Consider the following 12,464-nt stretch of genomic DNA (forward strand, 5'->3'; position numbering starts at 1 on the left):
TGAATCCACTAATAGATTCATGCCCTTTCGACAAGAAGCTGCATCTCATTTAACCAATTTTAGTGAGTCTCCATCTAGGTAACTTGAAAATTGACATGGGATATGATGGTACACTTGATCGAACAGCATTAATCGAGCCTTCCATCTACGTAGAGAAATTTACCTCCCCATGAGGCAAGCCTAGCTCCAATCTTTTCAATGAGCGGGATCCAACAGTGCTTGGGTATTTTGATGTCACATGAAGGAATACTAAGGTAAGCCATACGTAGATTTCCTTTCTTGCAATTTGTCATGGTAGATAAACAATCAGCTTCATCTCTATCTATACTGATACGAATAATGGAACTCTTGCTCGAGTTGATCTTCAGGTATTTTTGGTGTTCTCAAAATCTAGAAGAATTGCTTTTAAAGTAGCCAAACTTCTTCTTTTTCTAGAACAAAACAAAAGAGCATCATCAGTGAAGGGAAGGCTTTTAATGCAAGAGAAGCTCTGGTTATTTTCAATCCCTTCAATAAGGCCAGTTGTTCTAGCTTGTTTGAGAAGAAGTCTAAGCTAACACAATTTTTAATAGAACAAATAGAGTTGCAGACAAGGAGTCCCCTTTCCTAAGACCTTCCTTGCATTGAATGACTGAATCCATCTACCGGGAGATCCATTGACAAAGATGGTCACTCTTAAAGAAGGAAAAAGGTTGTGGATCTAGCTAATCTCTTTAATAAGAAATCTTCTTGACTGCAAGAGAGAGTATTAGAAACCTCAATTGACTTTATCAAATACCTTTTCAAAGTTAACCATGCAGAACACCCTTGGACTCCAGTTCTTTTGTGGCAATTTGCTTGGAGGCAGGCCAAGTTTTAAGTGCTGAAGTCAACCTTTTCAAATTTGCAACCCACATTCAAGTAGGATCAGAATATCAGCCAAAGCTATGCCAATTTGCATCAGTAGTATCTTCCAGGTCTGGCTTCTTAGTCCATCAAGACTCAAATCTGAATATCCTGCTTTTGAAGAAGTTCATATTACGATCCAACAAAATTGGGCAATAACAGAAGCCCTCTGCATTGAGCAAGGAAAAATGTCATCCCATTATACTGAAAGTAGGAATCTACCCAATTTAGCAAAACAAGGATGCTCCCTCTTAATACTGGAAGTGAAATCTCTTCCTTTTAGCTTGAGATCAATTAAATTTAGCTGGGAGATGAAACCACTGAAGGCAAAATTATCATCAATGCTTTGCTTGTCATCTCTTCTATCATAAGGCAACATAGTAACATTGACATCACCACTCATAAACCAAGGATCAAAAAATGCATTCTTCACATCTGAAAGTTCTTGGAAGAAGGAAAGCCCATTAGGACCATAAACCAAGGTAATCGCTAGAGACTGTTCCAAAACATTGCAAAATAACTTGATAGACATAGAGAATCTCCCCCTGATCTCAGTTTGTTTAGAGAAAAGAAGAGGGTTCCAACCAATTAAAATAACCCCAGAGGATCCTTCTGCAACATGATCTAACCAGATTGAAATCATGTGTCTCCAATTGAAGCCAAATAGGCAGAGGAAGGAGAGGCAATTTTGTTTCTTGAAGAAGATCAATTTGATGGTTAGAGGTGAAGATAAGGTCTCGGATAGGCGGGATAGCTCTCCTCTTGGAGCGGTCTCTTATTCTGTGTTTGGCTGGGGTCATGAGAGAGAGAATGGATGATCTTCATTCATTATTTGATTTAAAAAAATTTAGAAAGGATAGATCAAAAAAGGAGATTGTCTATCCACCTGAGCCCACAAATCTGTATCCTTCCAACTTGAGAGGATGCATAGAGGATGGATGAGGTTTATAAGGAATAAATTATTATAATGATAAAATTATCCCTCATAAATATTTTAACCAAATCCTAAATATTTTTTAATAGTCCTATCTCATATCTTCTCTTTCACCTCTTTTTTGTCGTTCTTCTTCTCCTCAACATCGTGTCACTACCCAAAGGAAAGATTTTCTTTTTTTATTTCAGTTTGGATGTGAAGTCTTCTATTGTCAATAGATTTTTTTTCTTTGTTTACTTTTTTTTTATCTAATATCATTTTTAATTATTTATCCATATGATGATTATTGATGGAAAATAAAAATATAAAAAAAATATCATAGATGGTCTCATACTTTTTGATCGATATTAGATTTTTTTTCGATAGTATTGGGTTTCTATGGACTATAACAGAAAAATCTCAAGGCCACATACTTTTTGATGAAGTTTTTTTTTTTATTTGGGATAGTATGGTGGTTGATGGTGAAGTTTTTTTTTTTGGGGTTTGGGGTGGGGGGAGTAAAGGGGCATAGTGCATTGGTTCCTATGGACTCAAAACAACCCAAAAAAAAAAAAAAAAATGGAAGAAGCACTTTCCTGAGATGAAGTAGATTTTTTTTTTGTTTGATAGCACATTGGGTTGTCAAGACTATAAAAAAGAGGAGATGGCCTCTAAGCATTGTTGGGTTGTCAGAAATGGAGACAATTCTAATCTTAGCTTGCCATCTATCTGGACTATTGATTTGCACCTCAAATCTTTGTGATAAATCATAAATAATAATTTTTGTTGCCAAGCATTCCAATTAACAATAGTGCTTGAGGCCAATCATTCAATTAGCATCTAAATTAAGAAGAACTACAATATGAAAATATTTAAATATTATTATTGAAATATTTAAATACCCAAATATTCAAATTTGAGTATCTTAACTGTTATTATTCTATTTATTTATAAATTATTTATTTTATAAATAATTAATTATCTTTTGTAATATTCTTTTAGGATAATACATATGAAAGATAGTTGGAATGATGAGTGGGAGAAAGATTGGGAAGCTAAATGAGAAAAGGATTTTGAAAATGAATGAGTCGATTGGGTAGATTATTCTATTCAAGTTATAAATGCATTGGAACAAAAATGACGTACGGCTATAGTTCAACTTTTATGTCTTATTATCTATTTCACACATTTGATGGGAGGTTCTATTAATTCAAACTATGTAGATAAAGCAATCAACAACAATAGTAGCGAAAGAGAAAATAAATGCCAAAAATTAATAAAACGGATTTTTAATAGTGAACGTTACCATGACTTACTCTATATGGGGCCTTATACATTTGCCAAGTTATGTGAAATACTTAGAGACATTGGTCAACTCAAGGATAATAGAAATAGTTGTGTTAAGAAAAAAGTAGCCAATTTTCTTTATACTTTGGCCCATAATGAGAGGAATCATATAATCTTATTCTTTTGGTACTATTTTTGGAAACTACATACCATTAATTTCATGAAATGCTAAAGGCTATTATTATTTTAGAAGTTTTATTTCTCAAGTAACCAACTAGATTAGAAGTTTCTCTGTATATATGGAACAGTAGTAGATACCATCCATATTTCAAGATAAATATAATTTTATAACTTATTTTTAATTATTAGTTATTTTAGTATATGTATATATTTATAATAAAATAATTTATATGCTATATAATTTTTAGGATTGTTTGTAGGTGTAATTGATGAAACATATATTCATGTAGAAGTGCCTAAAATGGATGCACCAAGATATCGAGATAGAAAAGAGTATCCAACACAAAATGTATTAGCTGCATATGACTTTGATATGAAATTTATATATATGTTATCTAGATAGAAAAGAACTGCATCTGATTCAAGAATTATTAAAAATGCTCTTGTTAGAGATGATAAACCTATAATACTTAGAGGTAATATTAAGAAGCTTCCTTAAATTATAGATTGCACAAATTATTTTTATTTATTTTCTAGCAAGTAAGGTTCTTTAATAGGCACATATTATTTAGTGGGCAAAATGCAGGTTCTATGCTAAGGAGTGGACTCATTATGCTATATAGAGGAGTGCATTATCATTTGAAAGAATAATCAGAACATTCTCCAGAAAATCCCAAAGAATTAATTAACTTTCGGCATTATTCATTACATAATGTTATTCAAAGGGTATTTGGTGTGTTGAAGAAAAGATTTGCCATAATTTCAAATATAACAGAACCTTAATTTTCAGTTGAGATGGTTAATAAAATGATGCTAGCATGCTGCATTTTATGTAATTATTTGATGGGTGTAGATCTTGATGAAAGATTAATCGCTGAGGTTGATCGAGCACTTATGTGCAAGAAAATATCTACTAAAGAAAATGCCACAAGAAGTGAAAATGATCAAGATGCTAAGAAAGAAGCAGTAATTAGGAATAATATAGCAGCACATATGGAATAATTATGTTATATATGGACCTACTTAGCCTTCAAAAATAAAAGCTATATATGGAGTTTGATGTATTTTTTGTTTTAAAGTTTATTTGTGTTACCTTATCTCAAAACAATTATATTTGCAATGATGTTATATGTTTTTATTATTGAACCATTAATTTTGTGATTCAATGTCATATTCTAATTTGTTAGATTTATGTGTATTATTATGACATGTAGTTTTTGTGAAATGCTAAAAAAAATCTACTAAGGAAGCAACTAATGAGGAGGGTTTCAATAACCCTCCATAAAATTCTTAGAAATGGAATGATGAAATAGATACTATTTTGCTTGATACTTTAATAGAAGAATAAAATAATGAAAATAGATCAAATGATGTTTTCCCAACTATAGCTTACAAAAATATTATTGATATATGCATTAAAAGCTTCAAGTCTCATTGACCAAAGGTAATACTAAAAATCATGTTAAAGTGCTGATGAAAAAGTTTGGTATTATTTATGACATTTTCAAGGGGTATAGTGGATTTTCATGGAGTCTACTGACAAAAAGATTTGAGGTCGAGGATAAAGTATGGGATCAACGTATACAAGTTAATATTTAACTAGATTAATTACTTTTTATTCTTTATATATTTATATATGTATAATTGTATATTAATTTTTTTGTTTGCCCTTTCATTAGGTGAAATCCAAGGCAAGCAAGTGGAAGTATATAGAGATCCAAAATTATAACAAGTTGTATGGTCTATTTATAAAGAAGAGAGCAATTGGTAAAGGTGCTATTAGTGCGAGAGAGAAAGTTCAACAATGAAAGATAACTTTCATACAGAATATTATTAAAGATGGAGTTGAAAATAATAATAATGAAGAGTACAGTCTACAATCTCCTAGTAAAAGAACTTCTCAAACAAATCTTCAGTTAGGAGTATCATCTATAGATAACAAAAGAAAAATAGTTGATGTATTTGCGAAATAAGTGGAAGTTATCAATATAGGAATGGCTGGTATAGCTAAAGCAATTAAAGAAGCAAATTATGTTGCTAAAAAAAGACTTTCAATTATTGAGAGGGGTGTTGCAATTACAGAAAAGGTGCAAAAGATTCCTGAGGATGAAGTATTCAATGAGCTACTAAATATTGATATTCTTGAGCATGAGCTTCTTGATGCATTTTTATTTTTAATTAAGAGTCAACAAAAAATTAAAACCTTTTTTGGAGTTCCAGCTTATATGCATAAAGAATTATTGAGCAAAATGATGGCTGAAGCAAAAGATCCATAAATAGTTAAATGTTTTGTAGAAGTACTAGCAAAGTTGTTTTGTGTTATATTTGTTATTGATTATTTATGATGCCTTACGCATCTATATTTACAACTTTGATATTAGTACTATTAAGAGTTAGATGTTTAAGAGCTCATTTTATTTCTTGAACTGATTTTTTATGTAGTTGCCAAAAACTTTTAAATTAGTTTATTTGGGATGTCCTTTTGTCTAATTATCACCAGCTCATCATACTTAAATATTACTATTTATATATTTGGATAAAACTTGATAAATTATTTAGATATGAGATATGTATTGCTTATCTACTTCTTTTTTGTTAACTCTTGCTATCAAATTATCTTGTTATATAAAAACTTCGAATCATATTTGTTAAATATTATCTATACTTCAATCAAACAATTTTTTTTTATTTTACCTATATTATTAAATTTTATTACTAATTATTTTAATTTTAGTACATAATTTCATAGTTATAATTAAATAATTAAAATTATCTTATATTTTTTATTTATATTCACTATTTTTAGTTAACTATTTATATAAAATAATTAAATATTTGAAATAAATTATAAGTTGATTAGTTATTTATATAATTAATAGATATAATTAATTATTGAATTAATTCTTATATAATTAATTTATAAAATTATTTATTGACATAAATTAAATTAAAATAAAATATTTATGTATGTTTAGATAATTATAAATTATATAGATTTTAAGTATATATATTGTTCTATTTTCTTTAGTATAAGTAAGTGTTGTAAATAGATAATAATAATACTTTCTTATCAATGGATAGTTTAGTAAAAATATCATCTATTCTCTTTTTGATTTTTTCTATACCAAATAAACGAAGAAATCATTCTCATCCATCCTTCCATATTTTATCAAACAGACAGGAGGATGGACAGATAGATCCGTCTATCCTCTCTCCAATCCATCCTTCTTCCAATTCATCCTCCATACTAAATAGAAGGTTAAACCTCTAACATTCCATATTAGAATTGTCATGAGCCTGAGATGTACCATAGCAAGAAGATGCACAAGAAATATAGAATCCAAACACCGCTAGAGTAAATGAAAAGCAATGTTTTCAACAGGAACCTTCCCTTGAAGCTTTAGATTGAGACTTTCTTCTCCAATGGCAGCAAAGAATCAATTACTTGTTTTGCAAGATTATCATAGATGAAAAAATCACATGCTCTATCCTAGTTAAGAAGAAGTTGACTTGGGACTAAATGCAATGGTGATGACGGATTGATAGGATAAACGTCTCCCCCCTTCTTTCTCTTTGCTGGCATAAGCTTGCAAATAGCTTTCATAGCCCCAATAGCTTCGGTTCTAATTAACTTTTCTAGTTAATATGTTGGTCTACTAACATCTCCTAAATAGCTAGTTATGTTATGTGTATGCACACTTGCATGCACGTGCGTGCGCACACACACACAATATATATATATATATATATTGTGACTATATGAGAATTGCATCGAATTTAACTAAATTTTTTATAGCCTAAAAGATTCTTGATTAAAAATATTTTGAATTAGTAGCCAAACTATCAGACACCTGACTCGACTTGATCCGAATGGGATGGATTTTACCCAATCTGATTAGAGCTCGAGGTAGATATGGGTTCTAGAAAAAAAAATTCAAAACGGATTTGGATCTGGTACAGATAATGATATGCCCCACTTTAAATCCAATCTAATATAATTTTAATCTAAATTTTTTTTTAAAAATTATAATTATTTTATAATATTTATGATGAGTTTCTTATCTGATTCGACTTGACTAACATGACCTGACTTCTTTTATCTATCCAACCCAATGCGATCCGCACCTCTACTTGACCTGACTCAATCTGATCTGAGGTGGGTATAGGGCAAGTATAGATATAGGATTTTTAATTATGTGATGAGTATAGATACTGGCCGAATCGATTCATATCTGATCTGTTATTATCTCTATTTTGATTACAAAGCCAAACCGAATCTAATTAACAAAAATATAGTGTTGGACTTAGATTTAGACCAACACATCCAACCCATGTTTCTCTATTGCATCAAAAAAATTCAACTTGAATTAATTTATTAATGAGTTAGTTGGATCTAAATATTGGACTAAAAAAAAGGGACTGGATGTAGATTAAGAAAATCCTCATCTCATATCCATTTACAATTCTAAATTTCTAATATCAAGTTTCATTTTATAAACCATCTTCCTTTGCATCTAAAAAATCCAACTACCCTTTAGCCTCAAGATAATTTTGTTAAGTATATTTTCTAATTACTTATTTTGATTTTGTCTTTTTAATTTAATTGGTTTTTTGTTTTATAGTTTTTATTAGTTTTCTAGTTCTTTTAGCTATTTATTTCATATGGTCAAACCTTATTTATGCTTTTAGTAAATTTGTTTTTAGACTTTTCTATGTTCAAGCTTTATAGAATTTTCAACTATTTTTAGTTAATTTTATAGTTTTTAATTAATATTTATTATTAGAATTGTGTTTATCATAAAATGTTATGTAGGAATCATTTTAATGTATTTTATCTTAATCTTTATCTTTAACATAATTTAATATCTTTATTTTATTACTCTATATTATGTTATTAAATGAGAATAAATTATACTATTTTAAATTTTATCTACTGAAGTTTGCGATTAGAATGCCTTATTTTCTCTCCTCAAGAGTATATATGTAAATGTACAATTAAAATGTTAGCATCCAATATGTAGCAAAAATAAAATTAAAATGTTAGCATTTATTTTTTTCTTTGTCTCTAGTTCTTATTTTATATGGCTTTTCTAGATATTCTAAACTGATTGATTCTATGTTTTCAGAAATCTCTCTCTCTCTCTCTCTCTCTCTCTCTCTCTCTCTCTCTCGTCCACATCTCCAACTAATTGGATTCTTTGTAATGTATAAAAGAAATATAGTATTTAGACCTAATTCATGTATATTATCTTTATTATCACTTATTTTTAAATTTTTATATTAATTTATTTTTAACATGCATTGCACTTGTCGTTAGTAAATCAAAAAGAGCTAGTGGGGTCTTTATTCAACAAGAATCCTTATAAATAAAAAAATAACTAACATGCTTACTAAAATATTTTTGTGATATATATTAAATCTAGATGTATAAAATAGATTTTGTTTAAATTTAAACCCAGGCTTTTTGAATCTTTTCTACAACTTATCCAACCAATCCTTGCAATGATGTCCTCTTAATTTTTAGAGTCTTCTCTTTCTTAAAATGTTAAAGTTTACCAATTCAGTTTAACTATTTGTTGATAATTAATTAATTTAAACTATTATGTTTTATTTTTTAATCTATATTTTCTTATACTCGTATTTTTTTTCAAACATACTACATATATCACTTTGTTAATATATAATATTTTTGAAAAAAAGGAGGAAAAAGTAGGGAGATCCATATTGCATTATATATTTATAATTAATAAGTCTAAATTTCTAAGGATGCAACATCTAACACTCAACATAAAACTTTTACTTAATTAGTATTAGGTTTCAGGATATGTATATATGTATGTCAGTACTCGATATCAATCAAAAGAAAAGTATCACTTTTTTTTTGGTAAAATGAAAAGTATCACTTCATCTCTTCTACCCCATCTGCTGTGAAGAGCTTAATTTCTTCTAGTTTTGGTATGTCTTAGAAAAGATAGGCTGAAAAATATCTCAGCATTCCTATTTTTGGTACAAAACTTCAAACTATAGATTATACTTTTCTTTTTAAAAAGATTCTTGATAAATTATCAGGCCAAAAATAGAAGGCTTTCTCTTTCATAGGAAGAGTAACCCTTCTTGAATCCATTCTTACCTCTATGCCCTTTTATGCTCTCTTCTCTCTTCCCATACCAGTATCGGTTATTATTACTATTGAGCGAGAGTTTCATGCTTTCTTGTGGTGCTACCCTTCTACAAATAGGAGATTTCATCTTATCTCTTGAAAAACTATTTGCATGCCCAAGTCAGCTGGAGGTCTAAGATTACATCTCCTCCGAACTATGTAGAATATTTTTCTTATGAAACTGATTGCCCCTTTGATCTTAAATCCATCTTTCTTTTGGGCACAACTTGTCTCTTCAAAGTATCGATTCATGGGGTCTTGGACAACTTATCATAAACCTTCTAAATGATCTTTTGTTTGGCATAAAATCTATGTCGTGGGAAAATTAATCCAGCATCAATCCCAATGCTCCATACGTAATGGTCAATTTGTTAACCTTTGAACTAATCCCTGGATTACATTTGTTGATCTCTCTTGATATTTGGTGGTTGATCTTATTACTTCTACTAATACCTAGGATGGTACTCTCTTAGCTCGGCTTTTTAATGCCGATATGATGACTGCCATTTCATCATCACCTCTTATGCAAGGTCCATGATCTGATCACTTTGGATTGGCTTCTTCACTCTCATCTCGTTTCTTCAATGGATCTAGCTTACCTATTTTCTAATTAGCAGTCTCATATCTTCTCACTCAATTTTTCTTCGGTTTGGAAGCTGTTGGTTCCACCATGTCTTAAATATTTTTGTTGGAAGCTTCAGTGGCGCAAGCTTCCTTACAAAGAGCTACTTATATATCGAGGCATTCTTCATCATAGTTATTAGAATTGCTATCTTTGCCCCAAATATGTTGAGGATTGTCAGCATATAGTTGTTACTTATGCTATTGCTAAATGTTACTAGTCCCTCTCAGCCCATGTCTTCACAAACTTTGCTCCTTCTTCAGTGCCAACTTCGCTAGGCCATCTAGCTCATGCTAAGGTAGAGAAGGAGGTCGAGACAATCTTCGCTTATTTGTTGTATCTTGTTTAGATTGCCTCAAACTAATACCTTCAGCATTAGCATAGTACACCACAATATCTAATCTGGCTATGTATATTTTTTTATTATGACCAATTTTATTGAACTCTTTTCTATTATCCTTCTACGGGTACTCTATCAAGGAACTGGGGCACTCCTCTACTGTTCACTCAGTCTTTCAGGTCACTTATCTTTGATTCATGGGTGTCCCCTCCCTTTGGAGGGCTAGCTCTTAGTTCTGACAGAGCTATAAGATAAAGTAGCATCTGGTTTGTTATTCAAGATCATCATAATTTTTTACTCTATACCAAAGAAAAGCCTTATCTTCACATATGATTCCTTATGTTGAGTTGATAGGTGCATGGTTGGGTCCATATGCTCTTATTACTTATTTCATCCTCAAGCTATATATATTCAAGGGACTCAGCTACGGTGATTACTTGGCTAATCTCTCCTTCTAAATATTAAATATTTCGATCTCCTTAGTTTCAGGACATCCTCCAGTGGATGCAGGCTCTTCCTAATTGTCATATTCTCCATGTTAATCGAGAAGAAAATCAAGCTGCTGACTGGATAGCTAACTTTGCTCTTGAAGGAGATTTTTTGTGCTCTTTGAGGCATTCTTGTATCCAAATCTTATGAAATCTTCAATGCTAATGCTATGCAAGTTGCTTTTCTGCTCTAACAAGTTCATCTATTATGGAAATCACTAGCATATAGCTACAACGCTTTTCATATTATTGACTTTTAGAATATTTGATAGTGTGGTTAATGAATATCATCTTAATCATTCTTTCCTTCTCCAGGTTACTAAATATTATGTTTAGCTTTATCTAGCCTGCCTATCTTCCAGTACATGATCTGGAGATATATGCTCTTATTAACATCACTTGAAGATCATATCCTAATTCTTTCTATGCTTATGGACTATCATTTATGGAGCTAATCTTCTTCCTATTTCGAAGAAGGCTTTGGCACATCATATTATTAATTCCCTGGAGGATTTCTTTTTAGGGCTATTATATAGGATGCCATGATAGAGGGAGCACTCCATTTATAGAGTCTGATTTATGCTCTATCCTATAATATCCAATATACCTTTTATCTATGCCAGGCCAATAGTAGTATTGTTAATAACAACAAACTTTGCTTGCTATTTGCTAGCTCTTACCGCTTCTATTTCTGCTTTCTCATGTTAGTGTTGTTGTTTGATTCTCTTTTATTATTGCTGATAGTTTGTTTATCTCATACCTTTTTCTTCATAGATATAGCCTTTGTGTTCTTTATCTTTTTTGGAATGTGGTCTATTGATAACTCTTTCACTTACTTTTGGCACTGCTGGTGATTTTGCCTTGACATGTATGACATAGTTGTGGATCACTCTTATAAAAAGCTTCTTTTTACTTATTCAATGAGTGTTTGGAGGCTTTTTTAGTATCTGCATAACGCGTTGCTACTTCATGCTCCCAGCTTTGTACAAGATGTTTTTGGGTATTCTCATTTTGATTTGGTTGTATTTACTTGTCCCACCCTTGTGTTGTTTATAGCTCTTTCTTCTTATAGCAATACAACTCTTTCTTTTATTATGTATATGCCCTCCCTTGTAAACAGTTTCATAGCTATCTAATTAATACATGAAAGGGGAGTTCCAAACTCCCCCATGGTGCCACGTGTTGCCATTTTTGTAAAGTCATGTATGGGTGAGTAAAAGGAAAGATAGACCCCTACTATTTTTTAAATGGTTTTCATCGGTTGGAAGGTTACATGGAGAAAAAAAATATATATTAATCATTTAATTCTACTACATTACAGTGTATAGAGGAAGCAAAAAAGAACGATTGGAATGTTACATGAAAAGAAAAAAAAGCACATTAGCCATTTAATTCTGTTGCATTACAGTGTAAAGAGGAAACAAAAAAGAAAAAAAAGGTGACAAATATAAAAAAAAGTACATGACCCATTTATTTGATGGGGATAGGCTCTATCAGATTGAGGCTCCATTAGTTCCGTCAGCGGTATTGGTATTGCTCCATCAGCATGTGATGCTGAGCTGGCTATTAGAGACAGATGCCATCTCAGT

Source organism: Elaeis guineensis, chromosome 7, assembly GCF_000442705.2.
Source record: "Elaeis guineensis isolate ETL-2024a chromosome 7, EG11, whole genome shotgun sequence".
NCBI lineage: Eukaryota > Viridiplantae > Streptophyta > Magnoliopsida > Arecales > Arecaceae > Elaeis > Elaeis guineensis.